The sequence below is a fragment of the Panthera pardus genome, unplaced genomic scaffold, assembly GCF_024362965.1.
Source record: "Panthera pardus isolate Hobbes unplaced genomic scaffold, ASM2436296v1 HiC_scaffold_337, whole genome shotgun sequence".
Lineage (NCBI taxonomy): Eukaryota > Metazoa > Chordata > Mammalia > Carnivora > Felidae > Panthera > Panthera pardus.
In genome coordinates this window covers 69,145-87,542 of record NW_026526918.1, presented here as the reverse complement: position 1 = coordinate 87,542, position 18,398 = coordinate 69,145, and the positions used below count along the sequence as shown (strand labels likewise).

The following is an 18,398-nucleotide window of genomic DNA, read 5'->3' as shown; positions in this document are numbered from 1 at the left end:
CTTTTCAAAATGCCATTTAGGTAGACATGTAAATAAGTAAAATCAGAAATGTTATTTTGCAAAATGAAGTGTGAACGAAAATGAAAAATGCTCTGTTGACATGTTGTATTAGTCTACTCTGGCTGTGATAACAAAATAACAGACTAGATGGCTTAAATAACAGACATTTATTTTCTCACAGGGCAGGAGGCTGTAAGTCCATGACCATGGTGTCAGCTGTATTGTTTTGTGGTGAGGCCTCTCTAGCTTGTAGATGACTGCCTTTTCACTATGATCTCACATGGCTTTTCATTGGTATATGAAGAAGCAGAGAGAGTGAGTGAGCTCTCTGGTGCATCTTTTGTCTTTTGGGTTTACTGAGCGATAACTGATAAATAAGCCTAAGGTATACAATATGGTGTTTTCATATACATACACATTGGGAAATAATTACCACATTCAAGCTAATTAACATCACCCACATAGTTAATTAACTTTTGTGTGTGTTAAAGAGAGAACAATTAAGATCTACACTCAGCAAATTTTAGGTATACAAACCAATACATAGCATATCAAGTATGAAATACGGTATTATCTGTAGTCATCCTGTTGCACATTAGATATCCTGAACTTATTTATCCTGTGAAGACAGAATCTTGTATCCTTTCACCAACATGTTTTCCTTTCCCCTGTCCCCTGTTTCCTGGTAAAAACAATTATACTCTCTGCCTGTTAAGATTTGGTTTTTAGAATTTCACTTATAAATGAGAGCACACAGGAATTATTTTTCAGTCTTTGACATATCACTTGCATAATGTCCTCCAGTTTCATCCATATTGTCTCAAAGGATAACACTGCCTTCTTTTCTAAGGCTGACTAATATTCCACATTTTCGTTATCTACTTATTCATCAGTAGATACTTAGGTTGTGTTCGTTGTGTGACTATTGTGAATAATACTGCAGTGATATAGGAGTGCAGGTATCTCCTGCAGGAGTGCAGATGATGATTTCATTCCCTCTAGAAATATACTCAGAAGAAATTTCTGAGTGTTTCCTATGATAGTTGCTTTTTGAGTTACCTTCAGTGTTTTCATAGTGGCTGTACAAATCTACATTGCCATTAATAGTGCACAAAGGTACTCTTTGCTTTATACATCTTTGTCAATACTTACCTTTTTCACAGTGGCCCATCTAACAATGGTAGGTGAAAATATATTGTTTTCATGCTTTGTCAAAGATTAGTTGACCATACATTTGTGGGCCCAATTCTGGGGTCTCTCTTCCATTCCATTGGTTTATGTGTCTGTTTTCGTACGGAAACCAATTTGACAATAAATTATGTTTAAAATATTGCTTTCATTTGCATTTCCATGATGGTTGGTGATGTTGAAAATCTTTTCACACTATTGTTGGCCATTGTGTGTCTTTGGAAAATGTCTATTCAGATCCTTTATCCATTATTTCTACTTGGGTTATTTTCTTGCTGATGAGTTGTTTGAGTTCTTTCTATATTTTGGATATTAACTCCTTATCAGATATATGCTTAGCATGTATTTTCCCATTCTGAAGGCTGCCTCTTTGTTTCCCTTACTAAGGAGAGTTTTTAGTTTGAGAAAATCCTTTTTTTTTTTTTTTTTTTTTGATTTATTTTGCTTTTGTTGCTTTTGCTATTTTGTCATATCCAAAAAAATCACTGCCGGTCTTAAGAAGCATTTTTCTGTGTTTTCTTCTAGAACTATTACAGTTTCAAGTAATTTTTAAATTCCTTAAAATTTAATATTTAAATTGCAGTCAGTTAACATACAGTGTTATATTCGTTTCAGGTATACTATCTAATGATTCAACAATTCTACACACAACTCAGTGCTCATCACACCAAGTGCACTCCTTAATCCCCATCATCTTTTTCACTCATTCCCCACACTCCTCCCATCTGGTAATCATCAGTTTGTTCTTTAGAGTTAAGAGTCTGATTCTTGGTTTGCCACTCTCTTTCAGTCTCTTCCTTGCTGTGTTCATTTGTTTTGTTTCTTAAATTCCACATGTGACTGACACCATACAGTATTAGTTTTTCTCTGACTGACTTATTTTGCTTAGCATAATAGTCTATAGCTCTATTCACATTGTTACAAGTGGCAAGATTCATTCTTTTTTTAATGACTGAGTAATATTTCATTGTATATGTATACCATATCTTCTTTATCCATTTATCAGTCAATGGACATTGGGCTCTTTCCATAATTTAGTTATTGTAGATAATGTTGCTATAAATTTCAGGTTGCATGTGTCCCTTCAAATCAGTATTTTCGTATTCTTTGGATAAATACCTAGTAGTGCAGTTTCTAGGTCATAGGGTCATTCTATTTTTGACTTTTTGAGGAACCTTGATACTATTTTCCAGAGTGTCTACACCAGTTTGCATTCCCACCAGCAGTGCAAGAGGGTTCCCCTTTCTCCACATGCTCACCAGCATCTGTTCCCTGGATTGTTAACTTTAATGGTGATATCTCATCATGGTTTTGATTTGAAGTTCCCTGATGATGAGTGATGTTGAGCATCTTCACATATTTCTATATATTGCCATCTATAATGTAGTCTTCACAAAAATTTCTATTTAGATTCCTTGCCTATTTTTAATTGGGCTGTTACTCTTTCTGAGGTCATATTTATAAGTTCTTTATATGTTTGGATATTAACCTTTTATTGCATATGTTTTGTTAAATATATTCTCCCATTCAGTAGGTTACCTTTTTCATTATGGACACTTTCTTTAGCTGTGTAAAACATTTTTACTTTGGTGTAATCCCAATAGCTTAATTTTGCTTTTGTTTCCCTTGCTAAAGGAGACATCCCTAGAAAAAATATTTCTATGGCTAATGTCAAAGACATTACTAGCTATGTTTTCTTATAGGAATTTTACAGTTTCAGATCTCACATTTAGATCTTAATTCGTTTAGAGTTTTGTTTTTTTCTGTATGGTATAAGAAAGTGGTCTAGTTTCTTTTTTCTTTTTTGTGCATGTTGCTATCCACTGTATCCAACCCCATTTAAAAAAAAGGAAGGAAGGGAGGGAGGGAGAGAGGGAGGGAGGGAGGGAGGGAGAGAGGGAGGGAGGGAGGGAGGGAGGGAGGGAGGGAGGGAGGGAGGGAGGGAGGGAGGGAGGGAGAAAAGATTTTATTTTAAGTAATCTCTGCACCCAAAGTTGCATGCTGTATTAACTGAGCCAGCAAGGTGCACCCCCCAACACCACTTGTTGAAGAGACTGTCCTTTTCCTATTGTATATTCTTGCCTCCTTTGTCATAAGTTACATTGACCCTAAAAGCATGGATTTATCTCCCGAGTTTCTATTCTTTTCCATTGATCTATGCATCTGTTTTGTGCCATTACCACACTATTTTGATTACTGTAACTTTGTAGTGTATCTTGAAATCTAGGATTCTGATACCTTCAGTTTATTCTTCTTTTCAAGACTGTTTTGGTTATTTGGGTCTTTTGTGGTTCAGTACAAACTTTAGGGTTAGTTGCTTTAGTTCTGTTGGTACTTTGATAGGGATTGCTTTAGATCTGTAGATTGCGTTGGATAGTATAGACCTGTTAACCACATTGGTTTTCTACTCTGTAAACATGGAATATCTTTACATTTGTTTGTGATTCCTTCAGTTTCTTTTCACCAATACGTTATAGTTTTGGGAGTACTGGTCTTTTACCTCTTCTTCTTTATTCCTAGATATTTTATTATTCTTGGTGCCTTGTAGATGTGACTGTTTTCTTGTTTTCTTTTTCCAGTGCTTCATTATTAGTGTATAGTATGCAACAGATGTCTGTATATCAATTTGTATTCTGTGACTTTGCTGAATTCATTTACTAGTTTTAATAGGTTTTTTTTTTGGGGGGGGGGAGGAATATTTAGGGTTTTCTGTGTCATCACATCGTGTCATCTGCAAATAGGGAAAGTTACTTCTTCCTTACCAACTTACATGCCTTTATCTCATTTTCTTGCCCAATTGCTTTGGTTAGTATTTTCAGTACTTTGTTGGATAAAAGTGGTGACATTGGACATCCTGATCTTTTTACTGACTTTACAAAATGACGACAACAACAACAACAATAACAACAGCAGCAACAACAACAACAACAAAACCCTCAGTGTCTCCTGGTTGAGTATGATGTTAGCTTTTGAGTATGACTCAGGATTTCTGCTTCCTTCAGTTTTATGTTCCCTTTCTCTCTCTTTTCCTTCTGGGATCCCATAATGCAAATGTTGTTACGTGTGATGGTGTCCCTGAGTTCCCTTAACCTATTCTTCTTCTTCCTGTCTTTGATTTGGGTCCAGCTTGGTTGCTTTCTGTGTTGCTTTACTGTCTTTCAGCTTGTGAATCCATCTTCTGCTTCCTGTAATTTGCCATCGATTTCCTCTAGTTTATTTATTTATTTTTTTAATTTCACTGAGTTCTTATCTCTGATTGGTTATTTATTTATTTTTTTTTATATGTTCTCTCTCTTTGTTGGAGCTCTGACTAGTGTCCTCCACTCTTTTCTCAAATCCATTGGTTATCTTTCTTACCATTACTTTGAATTCTCTGTGAGGCATATTCTCATCTCTGGGCCAGCTAGCACTTTTACTATGGTTTTGTCCTATTGTTTCACTTGGATCATATTCCTCTGTCTCCTCATTTTGTCTCACTCTTTGTGTCTGTTTCTCTGTGTTAGGAAAGTCAGCTCCATCTCCTACTCTTGAAAGTAGGGGTCTTATGAAGAACAGGTCCTGTAGTGCCCTGCAGTTTGATGCGCCCTGATCACCCTGGCACTACAGGGGGTGTCTTCTGTGTTTGTTGCATGCACCCTACTCCTGTAGCTGAGCTGTGTTTGCCTTCAGCCTACTCATATGCAGTGGCTCCCTTTGTGGCAGTCAGACCAGATGTCTGCCTGTGAGTCCTCTATTGGGGCTGTCATAGAACCGAACCATGTCTGGTTAGCTTTACCTCTCCCCAAGGCAGGAGTGACTTTGGAGTAGTGGTCACTCTTGGGGCTGCCTGCTGTCAGGCACCACTGTGAAGGGCCGCATGTGGAATGGGGCATGTTCTGAGATTAGCAAACAAATTTTCCCACGTACCCCAGGAACTTTTTAAACTGCTGCTTCTGTGCTGTGTCTCAACAGTGTTGTTTGTTTTGCTGTCTTTTCCTGGGTAGGGATTCCAGTCACCCTCCAGTTCTCTAAGAGCCAAGTGCGCTGAGTTTTAAAGTATCTGGAGTTAAGTCACCCTGCTTGTAAAAACTCAAGCAGTTAAGTCCTACTGGTTTTCAAAGCCAAATATTATGTACTGGTCTTCTGACTGCAGGTTACTCAAGTCTTGGGGGCTTTGAGTGAGGTCCCTTCCTTTCCCTTCTCTGTGCTTCTGTTATCCCTATTTGCAATTAGTCTTGACAGAGATTTGGTTCCTAATGGGTTATCTGACCCTCCTACTGTTTTCTGATATGGCCTCCTCTGCGATTAACTGGAAAGACTGTTCTGGGGCTTTGAGTCATTTTCTGGGTTAGATGTATCAGGGGGATGAGGTGAGCTTAGGATCCTCACACTCTGCCATTGTCTCAGGCTCCCAGCGGTACAGCTTTACTCTAAATACTGCTTTTGCTGTATCCAGTAAATTTTGGTTTCTTGTGTTTTCATTTTCATTTGCTCAAGACACTTTTTTGTTTTCCCCATTGATTTCTTACTGACTCATTGGTTGTTTAGGAATCTGTTGCTTACTTTCCACATGTTTATGAATTTTCCAGTTTTATTATGATGGATTTCCAGTTTCATACCATTGCAGTCAAAAAGATATTTGATATGGGCTTTAATTTTCTTAAATTTTCAAAATTTGGTTTATGTCCTAACATATGACCTGTTTTGTGTATGATTGAGAAGAATATGTATTCTGCTACTATTTTTTAAATGTTTCTTTTTGAGCGATAAAGAGTGTGAACGAGGGAGGGGCAGAGAAAGAGGAAGACACAGAATCCAAAGCAGGCTCCAGGCTGTGAGCTGTCAGCACAGAGCCCAACACGGGGCTCAAACCCACAAACGTTGAGATCATGACCTGAGCCAAAGTCAGACGCTTAACCAACTGAGCCACCCAGGACCCCTGCATTCTGCTACTACTTGACAGACTCTTTGGCATATGTCTTTTGGGTCCATTTGGTCTATTGTGTTTTTCAAGTCCAGTCTTTATTTGCTGTCTGGATGATCTATCCATTGTTAAAAAGTGGCTACTAACATACCTACTACTATTACATTGCCTTCTAATTCTTCCTTCAGATATATTATTTGCTTTACATATTTCGTTGCTCCAGTGTTGGAAATATACATATTTATAATTATAATCTCACAAGGAATCAATCCCCTTATCATTTTTAATGACCTTTTTTCTCTTTACAAATTTTTACGTATTTTATGTAAGAATGGTCACTCCTGCTCTTTTTCGGTTATATTTTTGTGGACTATTATTTTCCAGCACTTTACTTTCAGATGTGTTTGTTTAAAGCTAAAATCAGTCTCTTGTTGACAGCAGATAGTTGAATATTAGTATTGATTGTTTTTTTTTTCTTGCTTTGAATTTAATAAGAATGTTTAAGTTTATATATTATTGGCAATGAATCTCAGACTTAAATAACAATCTGCATCCAGTAGTTTTTTGGGTAACATGGAATTGGTATAGCCAGATCTTAAGTCATTTTAATTTTGTGTTAAATTAATATTTGTAACACATGGTGTTCCTGAATGCACAGAAAACATTTTCCTGGAATTATTTTGTTTTTAATACCATCACCCCTTTTAACAAATTTTGAAAAGGTATGAAAGTTGGGCCTAGGGAGGGGAACTTCAGTTCAGTTCAATCTTTATATGTCATGAGTCGTCATTCTTTCTCATTTGATAATTATGATTCTGACTGTAGTTGTCATTTTTAGTTAGTTTTAACATGACAAAATTAACAAATTACTATTGATATAGGCTTCTCAGCTTGCACAGATTATGAATTGTAAGTGAAATGAAGGAGCATTTCTAGTTGACAAACGGATCCACAGGTAATACAATGTCTTTAAATTAAGCTTGTGACAATTAAACCAATAAACATAGCAATGAAGAAACTGTCTACAAAGTACAACCATGGAATGTTCATTCAATATATGCTGGAATCTGTAGTTTAAGGAAAAGAGTAAAATTACTTGAAGTAGAACAAATGGTAACCAGTTATCAAGAAAACAGGTAACAGACTTGGGCAAGAGGGATTTTTTTTAGAGTGCTTTAGTATAACTGGAGTGGATGAAAAGGGAAAATATAAGATAGTCTCATTTATATAGGAAGTCATCCTAACAGCTTGTACCAATGTAGTCACTTCTGACCAAAGTTTATAAAAGCCATAAATAAAATAATCACCATGGAAGATGACAGCCAGTAACTCTGAATACCAGTAAATAAAGGACATTGACTAAAATAAACCCTCAGTTCTGGTAGATGGCTGGGTCTCCCAAACATAAGCAAGGACTGAAATCCAAATTAAAATTACTGTGAAGAAGTAAAATAGAATAGTTTTGGCATGTAAATACAAGCTTGGTGGGTTTAGAGAAATTCAGATAATAATCTGTACAAGCTATCAGGAAAACTGGATAAAGCAAAAAGCCCTAAGTCACAGAAATAATTGGAGTAAATAGGCAGATGTGATATTTAGTAAATGTAATACCCAAAAGTACAAAATCCCTGAAGTAGGAAGGATATAATTGGAAATGTTTAGTAAAAGATCAATGAATGCTGATGAAATGCAAAAATACTTCATAAAATTTTGATAGGTGTTTTTTCTTCTCATCCCTAGTGTGAGGATATTTAGTAATATTTTCCCAAGTGTAATCAAGGATAGAAGACACTTACCATGTAGGGGATGACTTCCTTGATTTAACTGATACTGCATGACCAATTCTCTGTAGAAAGAGCAATTAATGTTTTTTAGTCGAATATCAGAAGGCCTGCCGAAATACATATGATAAAACACTGCTTCATTTTATCTACTATCCTATGCTTTCTCCAATAGGTCTTTCGTGGCTGATGACCTTCCAATTTCAATTCTACTGCCTTGAGTTATCTTACTTTTGGTACCAGGCATACTCAACTGCTATGCGACTAAATTCTGAGGCACCAAGACTCTCGGCTTACCCACTAAGACCCTGGCACTGGCTGCCAGACCAGACACATGCTGTGCCCAGCCCCACGGGACCACAGAGAGACGGGCAACTCCCTAAGCACTTTTTGTTTTTTTTCTAATCTGATTTACCGCACTATGTCTTTTGTTTGAGGATTTAATCCACTTACATCAAGGTAACGTTTGATATTAAGGTAACTTTTGATATTAAGATAATACAGTAATGTTATTAATTATAGTATTCTTTATCAGTACTCTGGGTATAACATTCAACTTCACTGGCGGAGAAATCCTCTGACAGTCTTTTGGGGGCTCCTTTGTTATGTCATTGTTGCTTTTCCCTTGGTAATTTAAAAAATTGGGGTGGTGTTTTGTTTGCTTATTTTGCTTTGTTTTGTTTTGGTCTTTGGCTTTTGATAATTTCATTATAAGATGTCTCAATGTAGATTTTTTACACTCAATCTACTTGGGGTTCTTTGGACTTCACAGTTATGCACCCCCAGATTTGAGAACTTTCCCCCCATTATTTATTTATATAGATATTCTGCCCCTTCTCATCTCCCTCCTTCTGGGACTTTAGGGACTCCAGAATACTGGTTAGTGTATCTTGGTTAGCTTGGTGGGATCCTCAGGTCCCTTTGGTTTCCCTTCCTCCCTCCCTCTCTCCTCTCCCTCTCTCACTCCCTCTCTCCTTCTGTCTCCCCTTCCTTCCTCCCTCCTTTCCTTCCTTCCTTCCTCCCTCCTGCTCCCCCTCCCTCCTTTCTCCTTTTCCTCCCCCTCCCTCCCTCTCCCTTCCCTCCCTCCGTCCGTCCCTCCCTCCGTCCCTCCCTCCCTTTGTTCCTCTTCTTCCTCTTTCTCTTCCCCTTTCCCTTTCTCTTTGTCTTCTTTCCTGCCTTCCTTCCTTCCTTCCTTCCTTCCTTCCTTTCTTTTCTTGTGATGACTGGATAAATTCAAGTGAGCTGTTCTCAAGCTCACTGATTGTTTCTTTTGCTTGACCGATCTAGTTTTGAACCTCTCTAGTGACATTTTCACTTACTATTATATTCTTCTTGTCCAGCATTTCTGTTTTTGTTTGTTTGTTTGTTTTGTGTGCTTGTTTGTGTGTTCGTTTTGTTTTGTTTTGTTTTGGCTGAGCTTCTCATTTTGTTTATATATTATCTTCCTGTTTCATTTAGTTGTCTATGTTTTCTTATAATACACTGAGCTACTTAATATAATTATTTTGAATTCTTTATCAGGCAGTTAGCATATTTCCACTTCTCTTGTGTTAGATATTGGAAATGTGTTTTCTTCCCTTAGCTGTGTCATTTCTTTTTATTCTTCATGTTCCTTGTAGATTTCTTTTTTTTTTTTTTTTTTTTTTTGCCTATATACTGGCTTTGTTCTTTGAGGAATCCATTACCATTTCTTCTGGTCTTTACAAATTGGTTTTAAATGGCAGAGTCTTTCCTGGTTATCTGTGTTCAATATGAAATGAGATGGACCCTAGGAGAGTGTGCTGTAAGGGTGGGTAAAGCCTTTACTATAAAGTTCTTTATAGGTTTTGGATGCTCACCCTTTATCTGATATGTCATTTGCAAATATCTTTTCCCACTCTGTCTGTTGCCTTTTAGTTTTTGTGTTTTCCTTTGCAATGCAGCAGATTTTAATCTTGATGAGGTCCCAAAAATTCATTTTTGCTTTCAGTTCTCTTGCCTTTGTAGATGTGTTGAGCAAGCTGTTACTGTGGCTGAGGTCAAAGAGGTTGTTGCCTGCTTTCTCCTCTAGGGTTTTGATGGTTTCCTGTCTCACATTTAGATCTTTCATCCATTTTGAGTTTATTTTTGTGTATGGTGTAGGAAAGTGGTCTAGTTTCATTCTCCTGCATACTGCTGTCCAGTTCTCCCAGCACCATTTGCTGAAGAGACTGTCTTTTTTCCATTGGACGTTGTTTCCTGCTTTTTCAAAGATTAGTTGGCCATACATTTGTGGGTCCAATTCTGGGTTCTCTATTCTATTACATTGGTCTGTGTGTGTCTGTTGCTGTACCATGCTGTACATGCAGTACCAGCAGTACCATGCTGTCTTGATGATTCCAGCTTTGTAGTAGAAGCTAAAGTCTGGGATTATGATGCCCCCCATTTGGGTTTTCTTCTTCAATATTACTTTGGCTATTTGGGGTCTTTTGTGTTTCCACACAAATTTTAGGATTGTCGTTCTAGCTTTGAGAAGAATGCCAGTGAAATTTTGATTGGGATTGCACTGAATGCGTAGATTGCTTTGGGTAGTATTGACATTTTAACAATATTTATTCTTCCTATCCATAAGCACTTCACACCAGTCAGAGTGGCTAAAATGAACAAATCAGGAAACTACAGATCCTGGTGAGGATGTGGAGAAATGGGAACCTTATTGCACTGTTGATGGGAAAGCAAACTGGTGCAGCCACTCTGGAAAACAGCGTGGAGGTTCCACAAAAAATTAAAAATAGAACTATCCTATGACCCAGCAATAGCACTGCTAGGAACTTACCCAAGGGATACAGGAGTGGTGATGCATAGGGGCATAGGATGCATGGGGAACGAAACTTGTACCCCAATGTTTATAGCAGCACCTTCAACAATAGCCAAATTATGGAAAGAGCCTAAATGTACATCAGCTGATGAATGGATAAGGAAGATGTGGTGTGTGTGTGTGTGTGTGTGTGTGTGTGTGTGTGTGTGTGTGTGTGTGTACACACAATGGAATACTACCTGGCAAAGAGAGAATGGAATCATGCCATGTGCAACAACATGGATGGAACTGGAAGACCGTGGGGGAAGGAAAGGGGAAAAAATAGTTGCAAACAGAGAGGGAGGGAGGCACACCATAAGAGACAAATACAGAGAACAAACAGGGTTGATGGGAGGATGGGGAAGAGGGGGAAATGGGTGATGGGCACTGAGGAATGCACTTGTTGGGATCAGCACTGGGTGTTTTCTGTAAGCCAATCTGACAATAAATTTATTTAAAAAATAAAATAATTTTTCTTTGATGAGGCTTATTTAGATTTCTAGCAAATATATAAGAAGTAGAGAAGTCAAAGTTTGTCTATAAGATGGTAGATGAAAATTTAAGACATTTATCCAAATGAATAACAACATATATTTTAACTGTATTTTCTGAGAATTTAGATGATGAAGGCTAATAAATAAAATCTCCAACTTTTAATGATTGTGGGCCCCGTTCATGGGCTCTCAACGAATCCATACTTTAACATTTACCATGTTCAGAATGACTTGGCCAAACTTCAAAGCATGGGCTTTGTTTCTGCCTCGAGTATAAATTATACATCTGCCTCATGGACAAATAACCTAAAAAAAAAATGTTTTTTCAAACATGAAATAAGCCTCCCTAAATTCCTATGAAACTAAAGCCATACAGGCTTGCACATAGTAAAAGCTTAAGATAAAGTCTGTAACTTTCTGGAATGTCTTTCATCATGATGATCTGTAACTCTTTGTGTAAAACACATATAGAACCTTACACAAAATGTTCCTTAGCTGGAGAACTCTCTTTGTGAAAATTATATATCCTGAGGAGCTGTCTTTTGCACATATGGGACAATATCCTTAATCTTAAGAGATAAGGGGTTGTCTTTATACAATAATTTAGGAATTTTCTAAAGACTCTACACACAATAATTATATAGTTATACATTGAGTTAACCCAGAGACAGCAAGATATGCACAGTTGTTGAATTTAGAGATAGAGTATATCTATTTTTTAATTATATTTTATTTTTTCATAATTGATAACATTTCACCAACTAAGTCATTTTAAGAACAGTACTTTAAACACTACTACATTAAGAATCATTTATATAAAAATTAGTATACCAACTCTGAGTAATAAACATTTTTTTCAGTTTTCATTTTTGTTGCTGTTAATAAACGGAAATTACCACTCTTGAATTTTCAGCTGAAGATATGCAAAAGGAAATGTAAGGTACAAGATTAGTAAATCTGTATTTTTGTCTCAGATATCAGACGTATATAACTTAAATCTATGTAAGTTAAGATATCAAATGTAAACATTGTAGGGTTTTCAAAGATTAAGTACTTGGCATTAATGTCTGCTAAATGCCCCCTCTTCATATTTACCAAGAGAGAAGGGAAGACAACTCATATGGTACTTCTTAGAGTTGAGATTCTTTAAAATGGAATTTTAATGATTTGGACTAGGAAAATTTTTTTTAGAAATTGATACTTTTAATATGAAATCTGAGGCTCAATTGTTTAAGCATCTGACTTTGACTCAGGTATGATCTCACGGTTTGTGAGTTTGAGTCGCTCATTGGTTGAGGTCTATTCCCACTTTGTGTGAGCATGAACCCTGCTCCAGGTTAGCATGAGCCTGCTCTGTGTGAGTACCAGCCCTTGAGCTACACTCTGGGTGACTTCAAACCTGCTCTGGGTGAACTCAAGCCCTGATCTGGGGTGAGCTTCAGTCTTGCTCTGAATGATCTCTAGCTCACTCCTGGTAAACACAAGCCCTGCTCTATGTGATCTTGTGCCCTGCTGCATGTGACCTCGTGCCCTGCTCCTAGTGACCTCGAGCCCCGCTCTGGGTGAACACAAGTTCTGCTGCAGGTAAGTTCCTGTGCTGTTCTCAGTGACCTTGTGCCCTGCTCTAGGTGACCTCAAGCCCAGCTGCAGGTGAGCTGAAGCACTATTCCAAATAACCTGAAGTCCCATATCTAATGGGCTGGTGTCCTAATTCAGGTGAGCTCATAACCTGCTCTGTATGAGCTCAGACTCCATTAAGGTAAGTTTCTGCTCTACTCCGGTTGAGTCATGCCCCACTGCTTGTGAGCTCATGCCCTACATTGTGTGACCTTGTGCCCTGCTCTGGGTCACCGATAAACCTGCTCTGGGTGACTTCTATCCTGGTCCAGTTAAACTTGTGACCTGCTCAGGGTGAGCACAAACCCCTCTCAGGGTAAGCACAAGCCCAGTTATGGGTGGGCATGAGCCCCACACTGAGTTAGAGTGGGCCTACAAAAGCTAAATATGAGCCCTGGTTCAGGAGACCTCATGCCCTGGTATGTTTGAACTCATGTCCTTTGATTCATTGTCTTTTGAGCTCAAGTCCCGCTCCCAGTGAGCATGAGTCCTGCTCCTGGTGGGCTTGAGTCCTGCTCTGGATGAGCTCAATCCCCATTCTGAGTGAGCTCCAGCAGCCCTCTGGCGAAATACAGACCTTGCTCCGTGTGACCTCATACCACCCTCCGGGTGACCATGAGCTCCACTTAGGGTGAGTTCATGCTCCACTCCAGGTGAGCACCAGAGCACCAGCCCCGCTCGGGGTGTCAACATGCTCCACTCTGGGCAATCTCAAGCCCCTTTTTGCTTAAGCATGGATACTTTTCCCAGTGACCTGGAGCCCCTCTCCAGTTGAGCACGAGACCTTCTCTGGTGAGTTTGTCTTGCTCCAGGTGACCTCAGGCGCTGCTCAGATTTTGCACCAGTCCCACTTCTCGTGAGCACGTGCCCTCTTCTGTGTGACCTTGTGCCCCACTCAGCAGAACCTCCAGACCAATACTGGGTGATCTCTAGCTCGGCTCCTAATGAATAATCTTGTGTCCCACTGCAGTTGAGCAAAGCCTAGTTTGGGGTGACCTTGAATCCCACTCCCAGTGAACTTGTTTTTAGCTCCACATGACCTCGTGCTTCACTCCAGGTGCACTCGAGCCACGCTTGAGTTCAGCCCATGTTCTGGGTGACCTTGTGCCTGTCTCCAATTGAAATGAGCTCGGCTTGATATGCCTTCTTCCCTGCTCTGGGTGACCTTGACCCCCACACCTGGTGAGCTCATGCCACACTTTGGGTGTACTAAAGCCTTTCTCAGAGTGAGAGGTAGCCATCCCCAGGTGAGTGTGAGCCCAGTTTTGATGAGCCTGTGTTATGCTCTGGGTGACCTCATGCCAGGTGATCTCAAGACTCTGTCTTGGTGAGCTTGTCTCACTCTCTATGTGGCCTCAGACCCCACTCGGGTTTTGCCCCAGCCCCACTTCTGCTGAGCACGTGTCCCTTTCTCTGTGAGCGAGGGCCACTGTCCAGGTGAGCTCCAGGTGCCCTGCAAGTGAGCTTGAGTCTTCTTCACATTACCAAGGGCCCCTCTCTTTATGATTCTGTGCTCTGCTGCAGGGACCTTCGAGTGGCGCTTGCTGTGACCTCGTGTCCCTCTGCAGGTAGCTCAAGTTATGTTCCAAGGGACATGGAGTCCTGCTCCTGGTGAGTTCAAGCCCTGCTCCAGGGGATCGGTAAGCCCACTCCAGCTAACCCCGTGCCCCTCTCTGATGACCTGCTTCCCTTCTCAGTGAGACCTTGCCCCACACCAGGGGGAACTCAAGTCCTGATCCACATGGCTGGTGCCCCACTTCTAGTGAATGCCTCTGAAGCTCTGGGTGAGTTCGTGCCAATCGTTGTGTCCTTGTGCCCCTCCGCTGGGGTGATCTGGGGCCCCAGTCAGTTTGACCCGGAGCTCCGCTCTGGAGGACCTGTTCCCTGCTCTGTATGAGGTTCTGACCAGCTCCAGATGACTTCCCGCCCCACTGAGTGTGAACTGGAGCTGCAGTCCAGGGGACCTGAGGCCCTGCTCCAAGTGGCCTGGAGCCCAGCTGCTGATACGCTCATGCCCTGTTCAAAGTGTACACACTGGTGCACTTGAGAGCCACATCCGGTGGGCATGGGGGTGCACGTCTAGTCATGCCCCAGGTCAGCACCTGCCCTGTTGTGTGTGAGCTAGTGCCACACTCTAGGTGTGCTCAAGCCCTGATTCGGGTGACATGAGCCCTTGTTCCTTAGGATTTTGTGCTCCACTCCAGGTGCCTAGAAGCCTGACTCCCTGTGACCTGGTGACCCAGCCCAGAGGAGCACAAACTCTGCTGAGGGTGAGCTCGAGCTCCTCTCCAGTTGGGAAGAAGCCTTTGTGTCATTGAGGACATGGCTTGATCCTGATGACCTCGAGTCCCAGTCCAGGTTAGCAGTGTCCCACTTTGAGTGACCTCAAGTCCCGCTCCTAGTGAACCTGTGCCCCACTTTAGGTGACCTTGAGCCCCATTCCTGGTGAGCTGAGCCCTGATTCATGTGTACATAGTTGTGCAGGTGACCTTGAGACCCACATCTGGTTGGGGGGTCGATGAGCCCCCTCCGGTGTCATCTGAGCTGGTGACCTGCTTCATGACCTCATGACCTGCCCCAAGTAACCTCCAGCCCGGCTCCAGCGCTCCAGAGTCATGTTCTGGGTTAGCCCCAGCCCCCATGCGGTTGAGCACCAGCTCTGCTGCCTGTGACTTCCTGCTTAGCTCCAGGTGACATCGAGCCCCACTCAGGTGGGTTGGTGCCTAGCTCCATGTGAGCTCGAGGCTCGCTCCACTTGACCTCAAGACCTGTTCTGTATGAGCTCAAGTCCTGCTCCAGGTGGCCAGAGCCCAGCTCCTAGAGGGCTCAGGCCCTGATTCAAGTGTACACAGTTTTGAGTGTGGCCTTGAGATCCGCCCCTGCTGTGGTGACTTCGAGCCGTGCTTCAGTGACCTGGTGCTCCATTCTGTGTGAGCTAGTGCCACACTCTAGGCGAACTGAAGCCCTGACCAGGGCAAACACGGGCCCTCCCTCCCTGTTGTTTTGTGCTCCACTCCCGGTGCACGAAGCCTCACTCCCTGTGACCTGGTGACCGTCCCTGTAGGAACTCCAGTCATGCCAAGGGTGACCTGGAGCCCCTCTCCAGTGGAGCATGAGATTTGCTTTGGGTGAGCACGTGCCCTGATCTGGGTGACCTCGAGTCCTGCTCCAAGTGAACTCACACCCTCTCTCCATGACTGTGAGTCCTGCTTCAGATCACCTGAAGACCCGCTCACTAGAACCTCCAGACCCTCACTGGGTGAACTCATGCCTGCTCCTTGGGGACCTCCTGACCCACTTAGCCATACAGCCTGACCCACTGCTGACCCTGAGAGGAGCTGACAATGAATTTGGGTCCTGCTCCAACGGACCTGGAACCTCGCTCCCAGTGAGCTCCTGGAACCTTCTGGGTGACCTCAATCCCTGCTCAGGGTGACCTTGACCCGTCTCCAGGTGGAGCAGGAACCCCGCTCCATAAGATTCGGTGCTCCACTCTGGGTGACCTGGATCCCCACTCCAGGTGAGCTGGATTTACTCTTTGTGGTAATCCCCGCCCTTTCTGCCCAAGCTCATGCCTTGCTCCCCGTGACCTAGAGAGCCTCACCTGCACAGTTCCCTTCCCAGCTGACATGGACCAGGACCTTTATTGGGGCATCTCCAGTCATGCACTAGGTAAACTCCTGCCCTGCTTTAGGTGACCTTCTAGCTCAGGACATGGGGAACTGGTGTTCCTCTGGACTTTGGCAAGACTTTTCCAGGTGACCTCGAATCCACCTCCTGGTGACCTCGAGCCTTGCTCCTGAGGACCTCAAACTGCTGCTCGTGATGTGTTCTGCGCTGTGGGACCTAGATCCCCACTCAGCTTAGTCCTGAAACTGGTTTTGAGTGAACTTCTACCCAGTTCTGGTTGGCCTCGGACCCAGCTCTTTGTGACCTTGTGCCACCCTTCCAGTGTATTAAGGCCTTTGGATTAAGTTTATTCCAAACAACAGGTGGCCTGAGCCCCACTTCCTGTGACTTCCTGTGCCACTTTGGGAGACCTCATGGTCTATTCTATGTGACCTCAAGGCACAACCCATGATCAAGTGGGATTTATTCCAAGGAAACAAGGATGGTCTGACATTCACAAATCAAAGATACACTACGATAATAAAATAAAGGATAAAAATCCTAATATTTTTGAATTGCAAATAGTTTGCATCTGACTTTATTACTCCAACTATAATAGGAAAGAACACATTTTATTTAAGTTGGTATTAAAAAATATGGCAAGGGGCGCCTGGCTGGCTCAGTCGGTTGAGCGTCTGACTTCGGCTCAGATCACGATCTCACGATCTCTGAGTTCGAGCCCCGCGTCAGGCTCTGTGCTGAAACGCCCCCTCTCCCAAAATCATCACCAATGAAGTGTCAGCCACAAACTCGTATGCATGCCCTTTTATAAACAGACACACGATACCAAGTTAGAAGTCCCTTTTAATTAACCAAAAAAAAAAAAAAAAAAAAGTCTGGATACCCTTTCTCTGTACAGGGAAATTCAAGATTTATTACCTAGAGGAGATTTATTACAACAGAGGAGGAGGTAAAATAAATGAATAAATAAAGTGACGAGGAATAGGTGGTAATAGGAAGAGGGAAGAAGAAGGGAAACATTCTTTTCCCCTAAAATCCACAAAACCCATGCAAACACACCTAATGACCACCTGATGAAATGCCATGAAACAACAATCTGAGGAAAACAGAATTATCATTATACATATGTTACTTGGAAAATAATGCTTCTCTCATAGCCCTTCCCAACTTCCAACTGCTAGACTGCTGACTATGTAAGTCTTCCCTCTGCTAGTCTAACTGTATGAGTACTGGTTTTTCTGTGGAGTTGGGGGGGCAGTAGGCGGTGGTTGTGTTTTTGAGAGGCACTAACAGTGCTGCAAAAGACAAGACCACCAGTCTTGGAATGTTACAGTTCAAAACTGAGAACTATGTACTCCCTATCATCAGTTTTACAGGGTTTTCACAGGCATTCACTCATTCCCCCAACCCACAACTGTCATTGAAGACTGACACCAAGATGTTAAGAGGAGATAAATGGCTTGCTTGTGAAGGTGGCTAGTGACAAAGTGAAAAAGGAGCAGCAGTATTGTACTTAGTTCCACAAGCCCTCCCTCAAAGCCAAAACTCCAAAAGCCTAAAGGCTACCATGTTACACACGTGAAAACATAATGCTGTACAAGGTTACATAGCTTGATAGAAAGCTTTTATTTTTATTCTTCTCCCTTCCCCTTTTCTTCCTGATAGGGAAGGGCTGACAACCATTCAGGCGAGAGAGAGATCTAGCAGATACTTAGAGGACTTTCTCAATGCTAAAAAAGGATCATAGTTTCATTTTCAAGTGCCATATGCGGTAATCCTCCCATGTGGGCATACCACATGACTCGACATGACAGAAGGGTTCACTCACAGAAAGAGTCTCAAAGGCATCAAAGCAAGTTCAGTTTGAGGGAGGAAACTGAGCAAAACTAAATAGTAGCACATGTTTTCTACATGTCCTCAACCTCACTGATCATCTCGCATACAGTCCTTCCGTCAACTGTCAGTTCCAT

The 18,398-nt window shown here is 41.7% G+C and overlaps 1 long non-coding RNA gene and 1 pseudogene across 2 annotated transcripts; one reads left to right on the top strand and one right to left on the bottom strand.

The window, feature by feature from the left end:
* Positions 1-6,949: 6,949 nt before the first annotated feature.
* Positions 6,950-18,398, bottom strand: part of LOC128774603 (probable G-protein coupled receptor 160) — a 38,731-nt pseudogene continuing 27,282 nt past the window's right edge.
* Positions 12,409-16,656, top strand: LOC128774604 (uncharacterized). 2 transcript variants are annotated; one of them, XR_008419055.1, is made up of 4 exons: positions 12,409-14,409; positions 14,496-14,582; positions 15,003-15,156; positions 16,014-16,656. It is a non-coding gene; the product is annotated as an uncharacterized LOC128774604 (long non-coding RNA). The 2 variants fall into 2 exon arrangements; XR_008419054.1 differs by having other exon boundaries at positions 15,863-16,656.